Genomic DNA, 25,709 nt, shown 5'->3' with positions numbered 1-25,709 from the left:
GTGCAGAAGCAGATAAGAGAATCTAGCTGTTTGTTCAGTAAGCCAAATATGGAAGAGATTTGCAAGAAATGTAAACCATGATGCTTTTTTACTACTTTTTTGTCTTAGAATTTGTAGTTATTTTTCATAAAAAGATGTTTAATTATGCTCATTTTAATGAAATAATTATTTCTAACAAGTGAATTAAGTACATGTTTTTCATAAATTTCTAGTTTTAATTACTAATATAGCAAATGTTGAAAGGTTTAATTTACATAAAGAAAAGCTCTGTGTGGCCTCAATAGTCTTTAAGACTACAAAGAGATCTTGGAACCTAAAACCTTAGTCCTCTTACTCTAAGTTGATTGTCAAAATTTCTAGATTTATAAGATGGTATAGGCTAAATTAAAAGCCTAAGGGAGCCATGGTTTTGATTTGTAACTTTAATGAGTTTAAAATCTGCTATGCGGGTGCCCAGCAGGCTAACCCCATTGTTTCTCTGGGGCAATTACTTAATGACTCAGTACCTTATCTCATCTCTACAAGGAGAATAGTCCTGGTACCTGCACAAGATTGTTGTGAGGAAGGAGTTAATACACTTAAGGTGCTTAGAATAGTGCCTAGCATATTGTAACTGCACAAAAAATGTTATTTTTTTTAATGTTAAAAAAAAAGAGTTGTCAGATTCCCTTTGACAAATGCAAAGGCATCCTGTTGAAACAACAACTGTTTCTTAGTTTGGAGATTGCCTGGATTTCTTGTTTTTATGTCCTGGGGAATAAAGACCAAAATTAATTATAGGGTCAGTTTCTTCTATAATTTCAGATGTTTACAAATTTTAAAACATAAACAAACCCTTACTAAGCCTTTTCTTGCCCGTGGGAGGTTTTTTTTTTTTTTTTGCATGTTAATTATTTATCTCACCAAAATGTTATGCAAAACTCAAACTAAAACAATGCTTTGTAAAATCAACCATTCTATGTGTATGTGTGTGTCACACATTTTGGAATTTGTTATTTCACCTGAAAAAATCCCAAACCTAACATACAGGTGGGCTATATTTTAAAACTGCAATTCTTGTTTCTCTGCTTCTATTCATTTAATATTAAAAAATGTTTTATATTGTATTTTGTGGTCTGCTTTCTGTTTTATGATTGTGACATGGGTATGCATTATTTGTTTGCATTTAGAATCAGAGAAAGCTTTCATTCAGCAACTACTCTTTGCCTCAGGAGTTTATATATTTTAAAAGAAAGGCGTCTTTTCACTGGAAGCAATGCCTAAGTATTAATTAATAGCAAAGCTGTTTTCGTACTTTGTGAGGTTCTTCCTACCTTTATTTTTATAGGCTCCACTCTATATCATAATAAATGTAATAAATTGCACTCATATCCAATGTTAAAGTTTTTGTTATAGTTATATTTTGCAGTTTGTGTCTAATTATATTTTGAAATCATTTAGTTATAAACAAGTCAAATTCCTTTCTCATTGGCTGAGATTTCTGAATAAGTACCGTGGTAGTTGTAGGATGTAGCTCAAGTATTCTGCCCTGAGTCCTTGTCTGTTTATCACATAGGACTCCCTCGTTGTTCAAAGGTTGCTTTGCTTTTGGGAATATTCCCCACATACTTATTGTTAAGTTTATTTTTGTGCATTTTAATAAATTAGAATTTCTAAAACGAGCTGTTCTGAGAAAATTCTTGTTTGCAAGGGTATTTCCTCCTAGATTTTTCATCTTTTTTTTGTAAGTCCTAAAATAAGCAACATGAGTACTTTTACATACAAGGAAGTGCCATGGCTACAATTGCCAAATTCACAAAACAATAAGCCTTGATAATTCTGTGTTTGAGAACATTTTGTATCTTGGAGCACCACCTTGCAAATGCAGTGGAATGACAATGGTACTGCGAGCCTGCAGCTCAGGAACGTGAACGAAGGTCAACATTTATGAGTTCCATTACTTAATTCTGGAGGAAAAAATGGCAATTTTCAGCAAGACAACAGTTTTATATGCAAAACTATTAGACAGAATGTTTGCTCCAGGAAGAAATTTAACTTCACAAATAAGTTAAACATGTTATATATAGCAATTCAATCTCAAACCATTTTTGGTACAGATTTTCACTTGTTTTTAAAAAATTTTCTGTTTGCATACATTGCAGATTTTTGAAAAGTGCTATAAATCAAAACACAGAGTTGATCTATGGCTCTTTTTAACCTTTACTAAGGCATAATTGATATACTATACACTGCACATGTTAAAGTGTACCATTTGAAGTTTTGACACATGTATACACATGCGAAATCATCAACAAAAGCAAGATGATGAGCATGTCCACACTTCGTCAAACTTGCCCTGTCTTTGCAATCCTTCGTAATCCCTCCCTTCCACCTCTCACCCTCATTTTCCATCACCAGGCGACCGTAGATGCTTTCTGTCTGTATAGATTAGTTGGCATTTTCTGGACTTTGGAACAAATAGAACGATAAAACTGTACTCTTTTTTGATTCTGCCTTCTTTCACTGAGCATAATTATTTTGAGATTCACGTATACTTTTGTGTCTGCCAATAGTTTACTTATTTCTCCTGCTTAGTTCTATTCCATTATGCCTATATGCCCCTCTTTGTTTATCCAGTCGCCTCCATAGTCAGCTGGCTTTTTTCCAATTGTGCGTTGTTGAAGTAATCTGCTGTGAATATCCACATGCATTTCTATGTGTGGGAAAATGCTGCGGTTTCTTAGGTAAATACCAAGGGGTCGAAGGTCTGGGTTATAAGCAGGTGTATGTTTCACTTTTTAGGAAACTGCCAAACTCTTTTTTTCAAAATGGTTATAGCATTTTCCATTCCCAGCAGCAGATGACAGTTCTAGTGGCCCTACCTCCTTGCTCATACTTGTTATGGTCAGTATTTTCAATTGCGGTCATTTTAGTGGATGTGGTACTTGTTTTACTTGGCATTTCCATAATGACTAATGATCTTGAGCATCTTCTCATAGGCTTAGTTAGCATCTGTATAGGTTCTTTATTGAAGTGGCTATTGAAATCTTTTGTCCATATTTCCACTGGGTTGCTGTCTTACAGAGTGTCATCGTTCTTCATCTATATTTAGGTACAGGTCATGTCAAGGTATATTAAACATACTGTAAAACAGGCAGTCTTTTGTGGTTTAAATCACCTTCTTATCCCTAAATTCATCAAAGGGAACTTTTATATCCTTTAAAATTGATCTTAAAAGAATAATCGAGACTGTCCTAGTATTACTGTTCATGCTCCAAGAGCTGTGATACTAGAATTTATGCATCTTACTTTTAATACCTCTCTCACACTTGATTGTAATTTCTTTTCAAATAATACGCTACTGTCCCATTTCCCGTGTCATGGTTATCAAGTTCTCTCTGGTGCTGCCCATACTCTGTAATATACTCACAAAACACTGTAGCTTCACGTGAACACAATCACAGTTAAAAGTGAAGAGCACTTTTACGTTAAACCATTTGGTCCTCACATCGGCTTGGGTTTATTGTGATCCCATTTTAAAATGAGAAAACTGAGGCACAGAAAGGAAAGACGCTTTCCCGGAGTCATGAGTATGTGACAGTCGAGTTCACATCAAGCGAGTTTGACTTTAGTCTCCACCCTTTGTGCTTTTGTAAAACACTCAAATGTTTTCTTTTAAGAAATGCCCTAAACAGTGATGTATTTTTTAAGCAACAAATTATAAATCATGCCTTAGTTTTCCTCCTCCAGTGAACTTTTGTACAAATAAATAAATAAATTTGAGTTGTGACTTATTTCCCTTTCTGAGCAATGAAATTGCCAAAATGAATGTAATGGGATGAAACAAAATACAGTTAATCTTACTGGAAAAATCTAAAAATTATAAACTAAGTCCTTATCCGTTGTAGTCATTAAATGTGATACACTCTGATATGCTTATTTTTATAGCATGACTTTCAAAAATATAATATTTTGTGAATAGACAATCCATTAAACACTGACCAAATCTAAGGTTTGCAAATGACATGTTTTATTGCATCTAATAGAAAATCTAATTTGAGTCATTTTTCTCTGAACAATGGAATCATTTCAGGACAACATGGACAAAGTTCCATAACATGACAATTCAGACACCACAAGCATATTACCAATTAGTTATAATCCAGAACTTTGTGATATTGACAAAAATGAAGAAGTCAATTTTAATGGATTTAAATTATTCTAACTATAATATATATGATTCTAATTTATGTAAATGAATTTATGCACATAGACTCATTCATAAAGTAACGGCTGGATCACAGAGCTGGGGAGCTCAGATTGCTCTGCGTCCCTTTAATCTAGCTCTCTGCATTCTCATCTCCTCAGGAATCTGGCAATCTTTTCTTTCTCTGTTTAGAGATATTCAGAGATGGACACACCATGCCTTTTTGTGTTAGATCTCACCACTTCATCATTTCAAAGGGGCGATCACAATTTATGTTGCTCCAAGTTACTTTAAAGGAAGAGTCTTAGATGACTTGTGCCAGACTTCTAATTTTATTTTAATTATCACAAGACACAATGTCATATATAAGGAACCAGCTTTTGCTTAAATTTTCTTAGGTACTTTTATTAATTGCTATATAGCTGAAGTGTGTATTTTTGTTTATTGAATTGTCACCTTCATAAACCAAGGATTTCAGGACAGTCTGAGTTTTGCAAAGTGTTCTTTACAATTTAAGCTTTTCCTTAAATCAGAAAATATTTCTCCCTGTTCTGTGAATTGCATGCCCTCCTCTTCAGACAGATAAGAAAAAAGCAATCAAATCCACAGATAAACAGATGCCGGCCTGTTCTCACTACGTGCCAACCTCACTTTTCACTAAGCACTGATAAATGTCAGCTTGGACGAGGTAGCAGTCCTGCACTCCAAGCAGCAGTGAATCTCTTGTTTCCTTCTCCAGGTTTTCTTTCCCATTCTCTGCAAATATGCACCCAAAAGGATGCATCATGTCACAGTTCTTACAGGAGCTTCCTCTCAACTGTGTGTTTCCTTGTGAAGTGAGGTGGGATGATCTCACCAAGGACTGCATAGAACTGTGTATCGGTCGGGAGCTCCAGCTCTGGGGCTGGACAGTCCAGGTCCAAACTCTACCACTGCTGCTTGCTAATGGGGCCATGTTGAGGAAGCTCCTTCAATTTTTCAGACCTCGGTTTCCCCTTCTCAATTACAGAGGTGGATAAGAATACTTCCCTAACTATGTTATTGTAAGAATTTCATGAAGTGTTAATGAAAAATGCCTGGCATTAAGTAAACCCTGCCTGTGTATGTTATTTTTACCTGTTGGTGGTCAGATTAGGAGAATGCTACTGAAATCTATATGGCACATGGGGCCAATGTGATTTGGGATGCCCCTCATTATTTTGCATGTGGCTCTCCCAGCACTTTTGGGAGGACTTAGGCAGCGAAGTGAAGAGATGATGTGATGTTTCACGAAGCCCAGGGTTTTGCTAAACCAAGAAGAGGTTGCATGTAGGGTGTGCACAAGCAAAGGCCAAACATTTGATCTTCCTTAAGGCTGTTTCTGTCTCATTAGAGCTTATGTTCAACAAATGACTAGTGACTTGGAACAGAACAAGTAACTTCAGCAAACTGCAATATGCAATTTTTTTTTAAGAAAAGAATAAAGACAGTGTTACCTTTATATGCATATTCAAATACAGGGTTTGTAGTTATAGAAAAATGATCACACAGCGTGTGCATTTGAAACCCCTCCCAATCTCAAATACCACAAGCAGAGTTCATAGTCGGCATCCTGGACACACAGACAAAGAGGAGAAGCCTAAATGTCAGAGGATGAAAGGTCTGCAGGTACAAGGGCAGAGGAAGCAAAGACTCCATAGGGTAAGTGCTTTGGGAGAAGAAAAGCAAGTATCTGTCATTGTGTATCTGAGGATGTGTATCTGTCTTTGCCTCCTGGCAGTCTTTCTCTCTGTATATGTGTGTTTCTTATTCTGTTTCTCTGTCTCGTTCTGACTCACTCTGTTTCTCTTTCACCTTCTCTCTGTCTCCTTCTCTCACATACACTCACCCCACAGTAATGACTCCAGTCATTAATCAGAGATGTAAAGTGCTGACAGCAATGATCAAGAAGGATGGGCTGGGCACAGTGGCTGACGCTTATAATCCCAGCACTTTGGGAGGCCAAGGCAGGAAGATTGCTGAAGGCCAAGGGTTTTAGACCAGCCTCAACAACATAGCGAGATACCCCCTCTACAAAAAAAAAAAAATAAGACATTAGCCAAGTGTGGTGTTGTGCACATGTAGTCCCAGCTATTTGGGAGGCTGAGGTCGGAGGATCTCTTGAGCACAGGAGTTTGAAGCTACAGTGAGCAATGATTGCACCCCTGCACTCAAGCCTGGGTGACAGAATGAGACCCTGTCTCCAATAGCAATAATAATAAATAATTTTAAAAGGATGCAAGATTGCGTTAAAGAAAAAAGAAAAGAGCAGAGTAATTCAGGTATTCCTTTATCCTGCCTGTGCTTTCCTAGAGACCAAGTTCTGTGACTTAAAGTGATTAGTTATATTCTCAAAAATTAATCAGAGTCTGACTTCTGAAAAATACAGAAGCTGGGAAAGTGGCTGCTTATTTTTAAAATATTTACAATCAAATCAATGCCTTAGAACTAAACAAATAAAAACATCAGTTACATCATATTTTTTAATTGCATTTTAACTTTTGGGATACATGTGAAGAACATGCAAGATTGTTGCATAGGTACACACAGAGAACAACCCAAAGATCTAAACGGGCAATGGTACATATAATATGAAATTTTAAATTAGAATCCTAGTTTAAGGATTCATCGCTAATATGATGTATATGATGTGGATGATTGCTGTTAGGTCTTACTTGGAAGACATGGACATAATGGTTAGAATTTTCATGCTTATGTACAAAACAGGTTTATGCTGGGGCCAGGAAAAAAATGGACTTAAGTTCCTAACTCCATTTTTTCCTTGTAACTCAGATTTTCAATGATGTATGCTGCCTTTGGCTGGTTAAATAAGTCGCTTTTACCTTATCCAACAAAACACTGTCAGGATAGCTGATATTCTGTATGGTTAAACAACAGATGTGTGCTTTAATTCACACAAAAGGTGGGAATGATTTCATGGATTGCAGATATATTTACATTAAGAGTATTTTTAAATCCCAAGATGAGTGTCTAATTGCCAAAAATTCAGGAAATGTGTTTCAAAGTAATCATTATTTTATACACAGTAGGATTGTTGGAATTTTTAAAGGAAAATGGAATACAAAGGTATTGTACTCAAATAAAAGACATAAAGCCTTTCAAAGAAGCCAGGTATAGTGCTTACAGGTAGGGCAGACACCCTGAAGAAAAAGGATGTGGAAATCAGGCTTCAAAAATGTGTATTATTACTAGCCACCCTTTGGGCGCATTGCCGCTATGTAAAAATAGTAACTTTGGTTAATGGACACTTTCTATGTCCCAGACAGTTGCTACACACTTTAAATATGCTACTTTATTTCATACCTTTAAAAACTTATGTAGAGTGAGCATCTCTATCTTACAGGAACTGAGAGTCACTTAACTCTAAGATCCAATAGGGTTTTTCTTAGAGAAGAGACAGGTACCTCTATGTTATCAGCTATAAATTGGGTGGGAAAAACTCCTCCCCTTGTACAGCCCTAGTGCTCCTACCAAATGGGAGAAGTGATACTTCCTTTGATCATCTGGCATGAAGATTGAAGGACTATAGGAATCTTCCAGAGTGCTTCTGGTATTAGAAAGACCAGGCAGTAACCTTGATTACTAGAATGTATTGGTTGTTCAACCATAAACACAAGCAATAAACAACTTATACAACTTTGATAGATATTTGTAGGAATTTAATCTGTATACTCACAAATGAAATAGAGAAAAAAATATCTTAAGCAACAAAAAAGAATGTTACTACATGAATAATCCAAATATGTCTGTTACAGTGCCTTATCCTGAATATAAGAGATATCACCCTTCTGTCCCACGACTCAGACCCAAAAGGAGGGCAGTGTTTAACACTGAATGCATCACATGTTTCTTCCTAAAACTCGGTTCAGCCAGGATATTTCTTACATGCCACTTTTCTAGTGAGAGGTTGCACTCTCTAGACAACTTTTGAGCATGTTTCCTAAATCAGAGCTCAGAGCCTCCTTCTGCTTCTTCCTCTCAATAAGAAACCCAATCTCTCAACATTCTTTTGCCTCTATCTTCCTTTAAAACATAGTGTTATTTAAAACCAGTGATGGCTAGTTATAAACAGTTTTGAAAATAAGTGAAAGAACCTTAAATAAATAAATACATAAATATTATTATCAACCCTCAAGTTTTAAATACTATTAACATTGTGTCTGCAAGTTGAACTATAAGAAATGGTTGCTAATAGACTTTTTGACCTGCTCACTTGGCAAACTCAGTTGGTTAAACCTAAATTCAATGTGTCTTTTTAAGATTATTTTGCGTATAGGTTCGTTTTATAAGATTGTGGGTATGTACATGCAACTTTATATCTAGTTTATTTGCGTGTTGCTGAACATAATATAGAGTACGTTTTGCCATGCAACTGTTCTTTGCAAACATATTTTTAACTGGGAGTTTCTCTTAAGGCTCCCCCTCCTCTGTTCCAGCTCTATAGAGCCAGAGCGTCCTTGGCACCAGGCAGGCATTTATTCAGCACTAAATGTTAACTATTTATTAATTAAAGGTGTTGCTTAAGCCAGCAGGAGAAAAGCTATATTAACTCAGGACATTTGAGCATTTTCTGAAAGATTTTTTACAAGAAAAACTTGAGGGAATCCAATTAAATACATTGTTTGCGGCACCAGCAGTATTATATTTCCTGAGAACAGCTGTACAATAGGAATTGCCAAAATTATAATTCATCACATCAAAACTGACCTTTCCAAATATTTAAGAGGTTGAAATTTTAGCTAAATACAGTCTTAGGAGCTCATTAGATTTTCAAGAGTATATCTAAGAATGTCATGGCTGCATTTCAAAATGTGGTATTTGAAAATAGGTATTTCTAAATGATGTTATCAGATTTTTAAAAATATCCCAAATCCATTAGTCATGGTTGTGCATGCAGCGTGCAGCATTCCCTTCTTAGAAAAATACATTTACTTTATGTTGTTATAGAGTCTATGAAATTTGGGGAAATACTTACCTAGACTCAAGAGCACATTCAATTTTTGGCTAAGCTAGATTCTGAAGAATAATTTTGTTTTTTTTTTTCTGTACTGAAGAAAAGAAGAATCCTGAGCTGTGCAGGGCATCATTTAGCATAGCTTCCCTAAGAAAACCTCACATGCTGAAACAAAATTGAGAAAAGCAAGCATCAGAATATAGCTGCCTGTAGAAATTCAGCCCATATTTCAGTGTCAACATTTCTGAGTAATCCCACTGTAAAAATAATGGTAATGTAGTATTTAACCTAGAACTTCCCAAATGTATTTAGCACCATATTTCTTTTTTGAATATTGTGGGGCCCTGGGACATCCAGTGGAATCTAGGAGCATCTCTGTAGTGTCTTGTGATTGCTTGATTTTGTCTACTCTAAACACTGTCATCTTAGTCACTTACCAGTGAGAATCCAGACAGTCTTGTTGGCTCTCTGCAATACCAGGAAGGGTTAGTTTTCGGCCAGGTGTGGAGCTTACACCTATAATACCAACACTTTGAGAGGTGGGGGTGGGAGAATTGCTTCAGCCCAAGAGTTTGAGACCAGCCTGGACAAGATGGTGAGACCTCGTCTCTACAAAAAATTTAAAAATGTAAAAAATTAGCCAGGCATAGTGGTGCATACCTATAGTCCCAGCTATTCAGGAGACTGACAGAGGAAGATCACTTCAGTCCAGGGGTTCTAGGCTGCAGTGAGCTGTGATGGCACCACTGCATTCCAGCCCGGGTGACAAAGAAAGACTCCATTATATATATATATATATATATATATATATATATATATATATATATTAATATATATATATATATATATATATATATATATTAAAGAGTGAATTTTTATAAAGACGATAAAACATTGGAAAAAATTTAAACCTACAATATGGTATTAAAGTATCTATACTTATTATTATACTTTAAGTTCTGGGGTACATGTGCAGAACTTGTTTGTTGCATAGGTATACACATGCCATGGTGGTTTGCTGCATCCATCACCCCGCCATCTACATTAGGTATTTCCCCTAATGCTATCCTTCTCCTAACCCCCCATCCCCTGCTATCCCTCCCTTAGCTCTCCACCCCACAACAGGCCCCAGTGTGTGATGTTCTTCTCCTTGTGTCCATGTGTTCTCATCATTCAACACCCAGCTATGAGTGGGAACATGTGATGTTTGGTTTTCTGTTCTTGTGTCAGTTTGCAGAAATGATGGTTTCCAGATGCATCCATGTCCCTGCAAAGGACATGACCTCATCCTTTTCGATGGCTGCATAGTATTCCATGATGCATATGTGCCACATTTTCTTTATCCAGTCCACCATTGATGGGCATTTGGATTGGTTCCAAGTCTTGGCTATTGTGACCAGTGCCGCAGAAACATGCATGTGCATGTGTCTTTAGTTTTTATCAGTACACAACACACTGTATGTAGTGTAGAGTTCTAATATTCATTTCCATTGCCTTCTTCACACGCACATGCACACAGCTGATGACAGTCTGTACATGGGATGACCGCCGTAGTGTGCCCTAGGTTCCTTTTGTGTCTGGATCAAATAGCGTTCGGCAAAGCCTTCCTATGGTTTTGTGGCAGGATTCCTAAGCTCCCTGCTCATCCTATATCTTAGCAGCATTTTTCAATCTTCTCTGCCTGCAGTTGTTAAGATTCCTTTTTTCTTTTTATCTACTGTGTTCCTAAGGAGTTTTGCTTGGCTACAGAACACTCAGGGAAGTGTGTACAGTTAAAAATTCCCCAGATGTGACTTACCACATATTTCCCCTGGTCCTAATGTTTGTCTGTCTGGACAGTGATGGGGACTTAAGGGCACACTGGGGCTTGCAGTCTTTACCCACCCTCCTATGAAAGAGATAAACAAGTGAATAAAGAGTAGGAGTAACTTTTCTCTGTTTTTTTTTGGGGGGGGGCGGAGTCTCACTCCATCACCAGACTGGAGGGCAGCAGCACGATCTGAGCTCACTGCAACCTCTGCCTCCTGGATTCAAGCAAATCTCCTGCCTCAGCCTCCAGAGTAGCTGGGATTATAGGCATGCACCACCATGCCCAGCTAATTTTTGTATTTTTAGTAAAAACAGGGTTTCATCAGGTTGTCCAGGCTGGTCTCGATCCCTTGACTTCACCATCTGCCCACCTTGGACTCCCAAAGTGCTGGGATTACAGGCGTAAACCACCGCACCTGGCCTACATTTTTTTTTTTTTTTAAGACAAGCAGAATGGTAAATCACAGAGGAAACTAGAAGCTCTGAAGGGAAACACAAGCTTCAAGAGGCTGATGCAGCCACAGAAATGGGGGGCGCAGTCTAGCCTGGAGAGGAGCTCAGGCCTCATCTGGTAGGAGGTTTGTTTTCAAGTCTTTTAATTAAAATGTAGTATATGCCCATTGAAAACAAAAACAGAACTTGGAAACCAAGAATCTTTGAGGAAAAACGATATCCATTCTCATCACTTAAACGACAGTCAAGATCACATTTAGATGTCGTATTTCCTCTCTCTTATTTATTATAATTATTATTTTTTTTTTAGACAGTCTTGCTCTGTCACCCAGGCTGGAGTGCAGGCACCATCTCAGCTCACTGCAACCTCTGCCTTCCAGGTTCAAGTGATTCTCCTGCCTCAGCCTCCCAAGTAGCTGGGTGGCACCCACCACCATGCCCGGCTAATTTTTATATTTTTACTAGAGATAGGGTTTCACTATGTTGGCCACACTGGAACTCCTGACCTCAGGTGATCCACCTGCCATGGTCTCCAAAGTGCTGAGATTACATGTGTGAACCACTATGCCTGACCTCCTTTCTCTTTTTTGTAACATAGAGTTATTGTAAAATTCCTCCGAAGTAAATTATTGGTTTTTAACTTCGGGCTGTGGATGAGAAAACCCAGGCCCTGAGTCTGCACTGCCTGAAGTCCACACTCAGCCACTGCTAAGGACCCTGCATGGGGACTTCCTGCCTTTGCAGTGAAGAGTAAAAAAGAAACAGATTCTCCAAACAAGAAAGTCCTACGTATAGAACAAAATACAGCTACTTTGTGATATTTAAGAATATATCTACCTACAGACTTTTTTTTGTTTGTTTTTTGAGACGGAGTTTCGCTCTTGTTACCCAGGCTGGAGTGCAATGGCGCGATCTCGGATCACCGCAACCTCCGCCTCCTGGGTTCAGGCAATTCTCCTGCCTCAGCCTCCTGAGTAGCTGGGATTACAGGCACACACCACCATGCCCAGCTAATTTTTTGTATTTTTAATAGAGACGGGGTTTCACCACGTTGACCAGGATGGTCTCGATCTCTTGACCTTGTGATCCACCCGCCTCGGCCTCCCAAAGTGCAGGGATTACAGGCATGAGCCACCGCGCCCGGCCCCTACAGACTTTTAAATTGAGCTGATGTTGTTACTGATTCTTCATTTTCTAACCAATTCCAAAGTGTAATTGATGAGAATGATGGCTCAACTCTGAAGGAGAGATATTGGACTGTCAATTTCACTACTGGTCCTTTAAGCTTTTTTTTCTGGTTCCTGACAGAAGCAACCAAAAGAGTATCTTTTCTAAGAATCAAAACTGCAGGTACATTTTTCTCCTCTAAAATTGGTTTCCTGAACCCTCATAAACACCATTATTTGGTCAAATTCTGTAACACTGATTTGACCCAAAATAAGAACTACTTATCCCTGGCTTCCACATTCATGATACGACTTTAAAAAGCGTGAGAGAGGGGTGGGAGTCCGGGTGGGGGTGGAGGGAGAGGCTGAGATTCTTGGACTATAATTATAAGCCACCTGAGTTGGACTGCCAAAAGGTTACCTGAAGAAAAGGGTGATTAATTTTTCCAAGCATCTAAATGAGCCATCCCTGGCTAAAGAATAGCATTTTAAAGATATAATATTTATAAAATTAAGGAGCTTCAAAATTGGACCTTTTCTTTGTTATGGATTTTTTTGAACTTTAAAAATTACAGGAAACCATTTGGTGAGTTCGACATTTTTAAAATTATAGTTTCATGGGAAAAATAGCAGCATTGACTTTTAGATCTGGATGTGTTTTTCCATGTTAGAGCTACTTACTAAATGAAGCATTCAGTAGTTTTTACTCAATATGACAGAGTCTTTTAAAATTCTCTCTGTGAATACTAGTTACTGTTGTTTTCTCAAAATACATTTTTCAAGGGCTGTCTCCCTCTTAATGCCACAACATCAGAACCTTGGCCAAAGATTGTTTTCAGTCTGCCTTTGGTGCAAGACAGTGTTTGAGGCCCAAGAGATAATAGAGATACATCTGTGAACACTACTTTTCTTGTCAAAAATGAGATACATAGGTAGATACATATATAGATAGAAATAGAGATAGATAGGTGGGTATAGTTGGGTAGGTAGATAAGAGATAGTGAGAGAGAGAGAGAGAGAGAGAGAGAGAAAGAGAGAGAGAGAGAGAGAATATCTAGTCAGTTTTGGTGAGGACATGAGAAACAAAATTGCTACAACTGTTTTGATAGGTAATCTGTCAGTGTATACCATAATTTAAGATGTGAATACTCTATAACATATTAATCATGATTTTAGGTATGTAGAAATAAAAATAAGTGTGTATATATATATAAACATATATATACACATACACACAATTATTATTTCTATATTGTTTATAATAAGAAAAAGGAATCAACCATTATTCTATAGTAGAAGAATAAATTAGAGCACATCCATGCTGAGGTGGATGCACTCTCTCGTACAAAGAGGGAGTTAGATCCATAGGCATTGATGAGAAGTATATACTACTGTTTCGTGAGAAGGATGTATGCATGGTCGTATGAGTGGTAGGATAATAGTAAAAGAAGCGAGTAGACACGTACTTTTTTATTACACTTCAGTTCATTGTGCTTCAGAGATACTGTGATTTTTACAGAGTAAAGGTCTGTGGCTACCCTGCTTCAGCAAATCCATTGGCACCATTTTTTCCAACCCCATGTGCTCACTTTGTGTCTCTGGGTTACACTTTGGTGATTCTTACAGTATTTCAAACTTGTTAATTATTATTATATCTGACATGGTGATCAGGGATCAGTAATCTTTGATGTTATTGTTGTAATTGTATTGGGATGCCATCAACCACTCCCATATAAAATGGCAAGCTTAGTTGATAAATGTATTAATGAATGTGTTCTGACTGCTCCACCAACCACCCATTTCTCCATCTCTTTTCCTCTCCTTTACCCCACCCCATTTCCTGAGTCACAACAGTATTGAAATTAGGCCAATGAATAACCTTACAATAGCCTGTAAGTGTTCAGGAAGTGAAAGGAACGGTTACATCTCAAGCAAAAACTAGAAATGATGAAGCTGAGTGAGGGTGGCATGTGGAAACCTGAGACGGGCTGAAAGCGATGCCTCTTACACCAGTTAGCCAAGTTGTGAATGCAAAGGAAAAGTTCATGAAGAAAACGAAAAGTGCTGCTCCAGTGAACACACCAATGATAAGAAAGCAAAACAATCTTACTGCTGATATGGAGAAAGTTCACGTGGACTGCCTAGAAGATTCAACCAGCCACCAGATTCCCTTAAGACAAAGCCTCTTCCAGAGAAAGGCTTTAACTCTCTTCAAGTCTATAAAGGCTGAGAGAGGTAAGGAAGCTACAGAAGAAAAATGTGAAGCTAGCAGTGGCCGGTTCACGAGGTTTAAAGGCAAAAGCCATCTATATAAGATAAAAGTACAAGGTGAAGCAGCAAGTGCAGATGGAGACGGTCCAGCAAGCTATCTGGAAGACCGAGCTAAGATCATCGTTGAAGGTGGTGACACTAAACATCAGATTTTCAGTGTAGACCGAACAGCCTTCTGTTGGAAGAAGATGCCATCTAGGATTTTAATAGCTAGAGAGAAGTCAAGGCCTGGCTTTAAAGCTTCAAAGGACAGGCTGGCTTGCTTACTAGGAGCTAATGCAGCTGTTAAGTTGACGCCAGCATCATTTATTCTTTCAAAAATCATAAGGCCCTGAAGAATTATGTCAAATTTAATTTGCCTGTACTCTATGAATGGAATACTGAAGGCTGGATGACAGTACGTCTGTTGACATCCTGGTTTACTGAATATTTTAAGCCCACTGTTGAGAACTACTGCTCAGAAAATGATTCATTTAAAAATATCACTACTCATTAAGAAGGCATCTAGTCATTCAATAGCTCTTATGTGGGTGTACAAGGAGGATATTAATGTTGTTTTTATGCCTGTTAATATAACAGCCATTCTGCAGCCCATGAATCAAGGAGCAGTTTTGGCTTTTGAGTCTTATTATTTTAAGAAATTGATTTCATAAAGCTATAGTTGCCATAGATTCTTTTGATGGATCTGGGCAATGTCCATTGAAAACCTTCTGGAAAGTATTTACCATTCCAGATGCTGTTAAATACATCCATGATTTTTGGAAGGAGGTAAAAATATCAACACTGACAGGAGTTTGAAGAAGTGGATTTCAGCCCTCATGGATGACTTTGAAGGGTTCAAGACTCCAGTGAAGAAAGAATAAATACCAATGTGGTAGAAATAGCAGCCTGAAGATAGGCCCGAATTGCTGCTATCTCATGATAAAACTTGAAGGAGGAGTTGCTTCTTATGAATTAGCAAAGAAAGTGGTTTTCTTGAGATGAAATTGATTCTTGGCGAAGATACTGTGAATATTGTTAAAATGACCACTTAGGATTTAGAGTATCACATAGACTTAGTTGATAAAGCTGCAGCAGCCTTTGAGTGGATTGATTCCAATTTTAAAAGAAGTTCTACTGTGGACAAAATGCTGTCAAACAGCATCACACGCTACTCGAGAATGTAATATATAGCATCACATGCTACAGAAAAATCTTTTGCAAAAGAAAGAGTCAATCACTGCAGTGAACTTCACTGTTTTCTCGTTTGAAGAAATGACCACAGCCTCCCCAGCCTTTGGCAGCCACCACCCTGATCAGTCAGCACCCATCAACATTGAGGCAAAGCATCCACGCAAAAAAAAATGAGAACTTGATAAAGGCTCAGGTGATTGTTACAATTTTCTAGCAATGAAGTATTTTTAATTAAGGTATGTACATTGCTTTCTTGGACCTACTGCTATTGCACATCTAATTGATGACAATATAGTGTAAACGTAACTTTTATGTGCATTGGGAAACCAAAAAATGCACGTGACTTACTTTATTGTGGTGGTGTGAAACCAAAACCACAGTATTTCCAGTACTACTTTAAAGAGTTTAGCAAAATATCCTGCCTTTTTTATGGACATCATACATCATAGTAATATTTTGTTGACTTGTTGAAAGAAGCCTCTCTTCTGGCCTTCCATAATTAATTATTCTGTCTCTAGTTTTGTTTTCTTGCATTTGGCTAACTGTATAATGAGGACAGCATTCTCTGGAATTGCCAATCTTATTTTGATTATGTGACCTTTGATCCATGTTTACTGGGTTTTGGAGAAGACTGTCATCTTTACTTTGCGATTTGAACTTCATCTCTAAGTGAATGTTACATGTAATTAATTTTCAATAGAATGAATCTGCAGCTAGGATGAAAGCCAGTTCCTTTGCTTGTTTTCAGAATGAATGTCTCTCTGAATCTGATACTAGAGAAATTTAATAAGAGAAACTTCAAGATGTGCAATCTTATTTATTGTCTCCCAATTCATTTAGTGAACAAGATAATGTTATTAGTAGGCACTTCAATAACTGAGTAGTGTTTATGTCTATTTTAACATTAATGGTGTGACTTAATTTTGTATAATATGTATTTACTTGTTTAAAAGATCTGGATTTCAACAGGTAGACAATGTTCCTCATTGTAAATTAGGCCAATGTTTTTGTAATAATGGGCATTTATTACTTTTAATAAGAAAATCTATTGTAAATATTTATTAAGCAACTACTATGTACAAGACAGTGGTTTCTGTGAGAGGACTTTCACATGGTTCAATAGAATTAACCGAGTACTTGCCCTTTGACTCATTACATTTTACAAGGATATTAGCAGTGAAAGAGGAATTCTGTGCTCATCAGCATGCCCTAAATGGCAGAAAATGTCTATTCGTTAGATAGAGATGAGGGAGAGACATGACCACATCCTCCTACTGAAGTGTTGATGACTTTCCCATCATTTTCTGTAGTAAGAATGGGAGCATTGACACGGTCGAATTTACTCTTGAAATTCTAGGTACACAAATATTGTTTCCTGAGAATGAGCAGAGCTGATTTCAAGTGTGAGCCATGGTCACTTACCCCCTCAACCTCCGTTTCCCAGCCTAGGGTATAAAGTGCATGGATTTCATGGAATGCTAGCTCCAGCCCTTCCTTCCATAAGACATACTTCTCAGATGAGGGGTGGGAGGAAGAGTGTCTTGGGAGAGGAGGAGTCTGAGAGACCTTGCTTGGGTCAGATGCCCTCCCTTGCTGAAAGCAGGACAGGATCCCATGATTGACAGCTCCAACAGAGCAAGCAACAGCAGAGGGAGAGGGAGGCCCTGACGGGAGGAGGAAGGGCTATCAGGGCAGCAGAGCATAATGCTCTCGAGCATAAAAGGGCTTCTCAAACTGATGAAGGAGCAATTACTCTTTTCCCCAAGTTTTTTGCATAGTAATACTTTTAAAAAGACATGTGAAATACAAATTTATTTTGATATTGTTAATTACATATTCAATTGCTATAAAACTGTCGAAGTTTGCGCTCCATCTCTGTGGAGATCTTCTCGCAGAGGACACTCACAGAGGCTACAGTAAGTTCCTCTCTTACTCGCTGAGGAAAATCCCTCCCCATGCACCTCTAGGATCCTTCTACTTCTCTCGGCCCTCTTTTCATTTGGTGCCACCTTCACCACTGCGGAAACTTCAAGGTCCTCCTTTAAAAAATTCAGCATCTTATTAGAAGATCTCATCCTCAAGTCCTTCCACGGCATTTCCTATTCCTTTATGACCTCTGAACTCAGCCACATCCTTCACAATGACACAGTTCCCCTGTTCTTCTGCAGAGTCTGGCACTTCTTTTTTTTCTCTAGGTTAACCTTCTTATGGAGGTGCTTTCCTAAGATTCTGGCCTAGCTGTCAGGCTCAGTACAGCTCAAAAAGGTGAATTTCAGTGTCTGAAGTGGAGTTATGGGATATTCTTTTTTTTTTTTTTTTTTGAGACGGAGTTTCACTCTTGTTACCCAGGCTGGAGTGCAATGGCGCAATCTCGGCTCACCACATCCTCCGCCTCCTGGATTCAGGCAATTCTCCTGCCTCAGCCTCCTGAGTAGCTGGGATTATAGGCATGCGCCACCATGCCCAGCTATTTTTTGTATTTTTAGTAGAGATGGGGTTTCATCATGTTGACCAGGATGGTCTTGATCTCTTGACCTCGTGATCCACCCGCCTTGGCCTCCCAAAGTGCTGGGATTACAGGCTGGGATTACAGGCTGAGGCAGGAGAATTGCCTGAATCCAGGAGGCGGAGGATGTGGTGAGCCGAGATTGCGCCATTGCACTCCAGCCTGGGTAACAAGAGTGAAACTCCGTCTCAAAAAAAAAAAAAAAAAAAAGAATATCCCATAACTCCACTTCAGACACTGAAATTCACCTTTTTGAGCTGTACTGAGCCTGACAGCTAGGCCAGAATCTTAGGAAAGCACCTCCATAAGAAGGTTAACCTAGAGAAAAAAAAGAAGTGCCAGACTCTGCAGAAGAACAGGGGAACTGTGTCATTGTGAAGGATGTGGCTGAGTTCAGAGGTCATAAAGGAATAGGAAATGCCGTGGAAGGACTTGAGGATGAGATCTTCTAATAAGATGCTGAATTTTTTAAAGGAGGACCTTGAAGTTTCCGCAGTGGTGAAGGTGGCACCAAATGAAAAGAGGGCCGAGAGAAGTAGAAGGCCACGGCACCCGGCCTAAGTTATGGGATATTCATGAAGATAGCGTTTTCTTCCCATGTGAGAATGGGCTAATTGTAATATCACTGCATGTGTATACTTGAATAATGTCTGGGAGAAGGTAGCAACTAGAATATTTCTAAGAGAACATTCTTAGGATTTCCCTTTGAACATACACCGTACTAGCCAGTTTGCTAAGAGAGGAAGGCAGTCATCACCTATGTGTAAAATGAAGAGATGAGCAAATTCTTTATGTTTATTCTTCTCACTCCATGTCCCTTCCTTACAATGGAGCTTAGGCAGATAGAAGGGGAATGAGGAAGTCAATAGATACATTGCTTTTCCAGTGACAGGTATCTTAACTTCTCTGACCTTCTCTGTCCTCTTCAGTTACATTAGGTTAGGCACCATGACCTAGGAAGTCACTTCCAACTCAAAAATTCTGTAATTTTTTTACATTGCCTCTAATCGTGTTGTTTACCCCATTGGTGTTCTCTTCCCCAGGGTCCTGATTATTTGTTAATCCCATTTTTTTGTGTGTGTTCTCTTCTAGCACTTGTGTTCTGATTAGCAGCCAAATAAATGACAGCCAGAACTTCAGCTGAGGTACAATAAGGTAAGATCCTTTTTCTAGTTGAGCTACTTCCTTGAAAAGGGGGATTGATGCCCTGATCTGTGAGAACAAACTAACAAGGAATAAGATTTGTAAGCAGGTGTTTTCGACAATGATGTATAATTGTTACCATTAGTCATCCTCAGTTATTTTTATGTCTTAACAAAGCTAAGTATGTTCATTTTCTCATCAGTTTAAAAATTAAAATAAAGGCATGTTGATTGAGATTTGAAACAAGTTAACTTTATTTCAAATGCACATTCCTATTTAACTGTAGCAATGTGGAATTTTTTGAAATAGTACAAGATGTTTGAATTAGTAGTACATATATGAGACCTTATAGCTTATCTAATTCTTAGAAGCTTAAGAATTAACCCTTGATTTAGATTGCCTTTCTTCAGAATGCTGTACAAAATATATTGTGAACATAAACAGCAACATTGTGAAAAAGCTCAGTCCTTCTTAGATGTTATCATTATTACTGTTTTACTTATCCAGCCAACACTGCTAACATCCTACCCTGAATCCATTCTCCCTGTACCGGTCTGTTCTCATCTTGCTATAAAGATGCTACCTGAGACTGGTAATTTATAAAGAAAGAGGTTTAATTGTCTCACAGTTCTACATGGCTGGGGAGGACTCAGGAAACTTACAATCATGACAGAAGGTGAAGGGGAAGCAAGGCAGCAGGGGAGAGAGAGAGAAAGTGCAGGGAAAACTGCCACTTTTAAAATTATCAGACCTCATGAGAACTCCCTCACTATCATGATAACAGCATGGGGGAACCTGCCTTTGATCTCATCAGGCCCCTCCCTTAACACCTGGAGATTACAATTAGAGATAAGATTTGGGTGGGGACACAGATCCAAATCTTACCACTCTCCTGTTCCTTCCTAACAAAACCTTGACGTTGTAAGGACAACAAAGTGCTCAGCTAAAAAATATCCTCATCTTCCCAGACTTTTCCTGTGGCCATGTGACCCAGCTCCAGCCAATGAACTCTCATGTTACAAATTTTAATACTGGTAAAATCATTCTTTCTTTCTTTTTTTTTTTTTTTTTTTTGAGATGGAGTTTCACTCTTGTTGTCCAGGCTAGAGTGCAGTGGCACGATCTCAGCTCACTGCAACCTCCTCCTCCTGGGTTCAGGTGATTCTCCTGCTAACATCCTACCCTGAATCTATTCTCCCTGTACTGGTCTATTCTCATCTTGCTATAAAGATGCTACCTGAGACTGGTAATTTATAAACAAAGAGGTTTAATTGTCTCACAGTAGCCTCCCGAGTAGCTAGAATTACAAGTGTGAACCACCACACCCAGCTAATTTTTGGTATTTTTAGTAGAGATGGGGTTTCACTATGTTGGCCAGGCTGGTCTTGAACTCCTAACCTCAGGTGATCCACTCGTCTTGGATTCCCAAACTGCTGGGATTACAGGCGTGAGCCACAGCGCCCAGCCAAAAATCATTCTTAGTAACTTTCTCCACATATCCCTGAATATCTCCCTTAGAATATAGACCTCCTTCATTACATTCTGTCACGGCCATCTTCTGCTTTGGGAAACCTCCGTCAGATCTTGTTATTCTCCTATTTGAGAGTTGCTCAAAGTCCTTCAACCCCCTCCCCTCCATTTAGAATCAAATCCAAATGCATTAACATGACTGATAAATCTGGTATGATCTGGTTTCTACTTGTACTTTTCTCTCTTGCTTCCTACACTCCAAGCCTCCCTGTCCTTATTTATTGAATGTTTCTCTTTGTTCTTTGACCTTGGGGGCCTGGCACTGAGCCCCTGGCTCTTCTTACTTCTTGACCCTTCCAGTCAAATCTCAGCTGCCAAGACTTTCCTAACCACTCTCTCTAAATAACCACTGTCCTGGACACCCAGGTTTAATTCCCTTTAAAAAAATGGAAGTTTTTTGTTTGTTTGTTTTAAGGCACATGAAAATAACCCCTTATGGACAAAATACTTACATATGTCACTTAAAGGATTTAGGTAAGACATGGAGAGTTTTATTGCACCTATTCATAATTTGTTGTTTATCTCCCATTATAATATAATCTAAGCTCCATGAAGGCAGGGCCTTGTCTGTTTCCTTCACTGCCAAAACCTCTGTCCTTATAATGATGCCTGCACCCTGCAAGAGGCTTAGTAAATGTTTATCGAGTAAATCTATTAGAGTCAGAAAATGCCCTATGTTAAATATCTTGAAAGAAATTAAGGCAGTGCTTATAGATGTCCCCAATATGTCTTTTTCTTAGATGGGAAGAAAAGAAAAAAAAAAAAAAACAGAGAAAAAGATGAAGAAACAGTCTAGAAAGAAGCGCAGAGGGACAGACAGTGGTATAAATAGAAAGCAGCAGGAAATCCTTGCGTGGGACCGTTTCAGGGATCTTTACTCGGAGGCATTTCTCATCTATGACATTGGGTGACAGGGCTCAGTTCTTTGGCTCTTATATAGATGTTTTGGCTAAACCTGGCACATGCACAATGAGAAATGTTTGTTGAATGAAGGCCCAGAAGAATGAAATAATAAATTATTGAACTACCAAGAGCAAAATTTTTCCTTTTTTTATGGGTATGATATATTTCCTTGATGCCAGTATTTAATCCATGTTAGTAACATACATTCCAGATAACAATGACTGTGAAAAATATCCCATGAAACAAGATTCAGTTACTGTGCTAGGCATCCCCCTTAGCACATTTCAGAGTTTATTCTGTCTTTAAGGGAATTGTCACAGTGACTATCCAGAATGGCACATGGTGTTAATATATTAAAAATACTGATAGGAAAATGAAAACTAGAAAAATGTCTTATCTGTCAATTAAATGATATGGCCTTGTGGTTAGATTACAGCAATTCGGGGGCTTTATGTTTTCTGCCGATGGAGATTTGACAGCTGTTTATAAAATATTTACATTCTGATTTCAGTCACATTGACAGCACTTTTGGGTCTTTAGAAGATGATAATTATATGTTAAGAAAATGTTAAAAAAAATTGAAGCTGAACTGTTGAGAAGGAAAATCTGTTTTTAAAATTGTGCAAAGGAAGGGCACCCTCTTTATTAAAAAATGTGTGTCTAATAAAGGTCAGGAGTAGTAGATTCTTAGATCCAAAAACATGCCACTTATGATTTGTAATAGTGCCCTCCCAACCCTGCCTGCCTTGGGGACCTCAGCTTTTCTTTATCAGCTGTGTCTGGCTGGCTCCATACTTACCCTTTTTCACTTCGTTATGCACATAACATGGCAATAATTGGATAGTACATTGGACAGGATTTTGGAGTATCTATATGGAATTTTGTGAAATTTCAGTTTATATCCTTGGTATTAAAGGAAGAGAAAATAAAAATATTGGGAGAAATACTAAGTATTGCATTTTTATAGAATTTTCAAATGAAATCTTTTCAAAGATTTTAATGAGAAGCATAAATTTATATATAAATTTAGATTATCAGGAATATGGAAATGGCAACCTGTAATTTTTGATTAATGATCTTATCAAAGTCTTTTATTTGGTTTTGCAAATTTACTTTTTGCTGTAACATTTTGCTACCTCACTAAATATTCTTTTTAAACATCATTATATTTATATGCATAGAAAACATGCATAATATTCCCGATCTTTTCTGTGTTTGCTGTTAAAAATTTTTATATTGATGAAAATCATTCTTAATAACATTCTACACATATCCCTGAATATCTTCCTTAGAATACAGTCCAAGAAATGAAATTCCTTGATTAAATGGTATATACATTTTTAAGGCTTTTGATATTTATTACATGGTTTTCTTTCATCAGCGTCTTGATAGTCACTATCTGTGTGGTGCTTTGTAAGAACAAGCAGATAATAGACAATGTAAGAAACCAATTTTATAGTCATTCAAAAGTTTCCTGTAGTTGAAATTATGTTTAATAATTATAACAGCTATTACTTTCTTTCATTGACCAATGTAGTGTTGAAACCTCTTGGGATAAGGCAAATGATTTTGGAACCTATCCTAACCTTTTAGTATCAAGTATGTGAAAAATTCTTAGAAGGCATAAATGTTTTTATAGCCCTCACCCTGCACATAGCTTGGAGTCACTAAAAGGGCGTATCAGCTGTGAATAGACAGAAGCGGACTCAACCCTCGATGCTTTGCTAGAACAAGTAGATAATAGACTAAGTGACCAGGAACACAAGTGCAATCGAAGGTTCTAGGTCTGCACACACTTCCCACTGCCCCTCTTCCCACTGTTGGCTCTGTCCTGTTCCCCCAGGGTCCTCACCCTCAGAGCCTGCATATGGACTCTCAGCCTGAAGGTCCAAACATCTTCTCCCCACGTCATCATGCCTTTTTCTTGGTCACAAATGTATTCGGGTTCCAGGTACACAAGGAGAATGCATCAGTGAGAGATTACTCTATGCCTTAAACCTGAGTGGACTGTGAGCTTTAGGGCAGAGAATTCCAGGAACCTGGTTATGTGAAACTTGGTCCAGAAGCAACCAAAATTCTCATCAGCCTGTCCCCTGGAGTGGGTGGGGATGAAAAGAAGGCCAGAGTGGAGCTTCTGACACAGTACTTTTCAAATGCTCATGTGCATGTAATCACCATTAAAATACAGATTCTGATTCAGAAGGGCTGAGCTTTTGTATTTCTGACAAGCTTTCAGATGAAGCTAACGTGCTTTGATAAAGCTGACTGCCCTACTGCCCTGTGAGTAACAAGACTGTGATACACAGGCCCAAGGCAGGGTCCCAGGGCCCGGACACTAGACAGAAGTGTTGGCTTGATGTGAAGACAGAAAAGTGGGCCTGCTTGGGACAGCTGTCTTCAGCAGGAATTCTGAGCCTGGCCTTCCCACCCCTCATTCCTCTCTGTTGAACACCATGCTCCCCGGTGTTCCTCCATCAGCTCACAGCCCCTTGTCTGTGATGGGCAGCACACTCTGTGGCTGGGCACTGAACTCGACAGCTGGATGACTGAACTCACCTCAGCTGTGCTCAGAGTATCATGGAAGAGCAGCAGGAGCCAAGCAACCCCATCGTATTTGCAGCTGGACGAGACCTTAGGCACAGCACCAGATGTGCTCAGCTATGCCTGCCTCTGAGGACTAGGGCCCCTGTCCAAGCCCTGCCAGCCACTGGAGTCTGAGGGCACTGGTTTTCTCTTGCACACCAGGGCACCATTGGACAACATGTGGGAAGCCCAATAACTAGCTTCAAAATAGTACATGCAGTGGAGATAGTAAATGCGATAGTCCTCTAGTGATGTTGTATTGCATGATGTGATCACAGATTAAAAACCAAAACTCAACTTTTCAGGTGACCCAAATGAAAACAATGCATTTTAAAGAAACCATGCTTTAATTATCAAAGGAACATGTGGACTAAAAGGAAAAGAAAATCCAAACCAGGAACAAAACAAGAAAACAAAATAATAGATGATGCTTTTAAATAAAGCAAACACTTGAGAAACAAATACCTATGTGACGTCATACACAAAACAAACACAGGGAGCAAAAGCTAGAATAGTTCCATGATCAAAATCTATCACAGAATGCAGTTTATATGAAAAACAAAAATAGTATGCAAATATGGACATCAGAAATAAAGTAAATCCAATGGAATGACTACAAAACATTATAACAAAAGAACAGCCAGAGAAAACCAAGAGTAATCGGGTGAAATAATATTGGTGGTGACTTTTATAAAAATACAGCTTCCAAGTTTGGAGGTGGTACCTTTTAACTAAAAGAGAGTTTTCAACATAGTTCTGTAACATGGAGAAATTAAGTTACATTCCAAGAAAAATGAGAGAGTTCTTGGGCTTACAGTGAAAAAAATTTGGAAACGGACTTGAAAATTAAAGGCATAACATTTGTACAGCATGCACAATACATGCAGGTGTAAGGAGAAATAAATTCAAAGCACATCAAAGAATGCCTTGAAAAAGAAGGACTTATAATTTGATCAAAGGAAAAGGCAATGCATGTGCAATATTCACAATCTA

General features: G+C 38.4%; 1 protein-coding gene across 7 annotated transcripts in view; it reads left to right on the top strand.

Moving 5' to 3' along the window:
- CHRM3 (cholinergic receptor muscarinic 3) overlaps positions 1 to 25,709 on the top strand; it is a 507,768-nt gene that overhangs the window by 213,126 nt on the left and 268,933 nt on the right. For 4 of the 7 annotated variants that reach the window (XM_035280815.3, XM_035280814.3, XM_008985755.5 and 1 more), the window contains one exon: positions 19,650 to 19,712. The exons of the other annotated variants lie outside the window; for them this stretch is intronic. The gene's annotated coding sequence lies outside the window, so the exon portion shown is untranslated. The remainder of the gene's footprint in view (positions 1 to 19,649; positions 19,713 to 25,709) is intronic. 7 annotated transcript variants of the gene reach the window in all.

This window comes from Callithrix jacchus, chromosome 19, assembly GCF_049354715.1.
Source record: "Callithrix jacchus isolate 240 chromosome 19, calJac240_pri, whole genome shotgun sequence".
NCBI classification, from domain to species: domain Eukaryota; kingdom Metazoa; phylum Chordata; class Mammalia; order Primates; family Cebidae; genus Callithrix; species Callithrix jacchus.
Note: the sequence above shows the minus strand (reverse complement) of the source record. Positions and strands in the feature narration are given on the sequence as shown.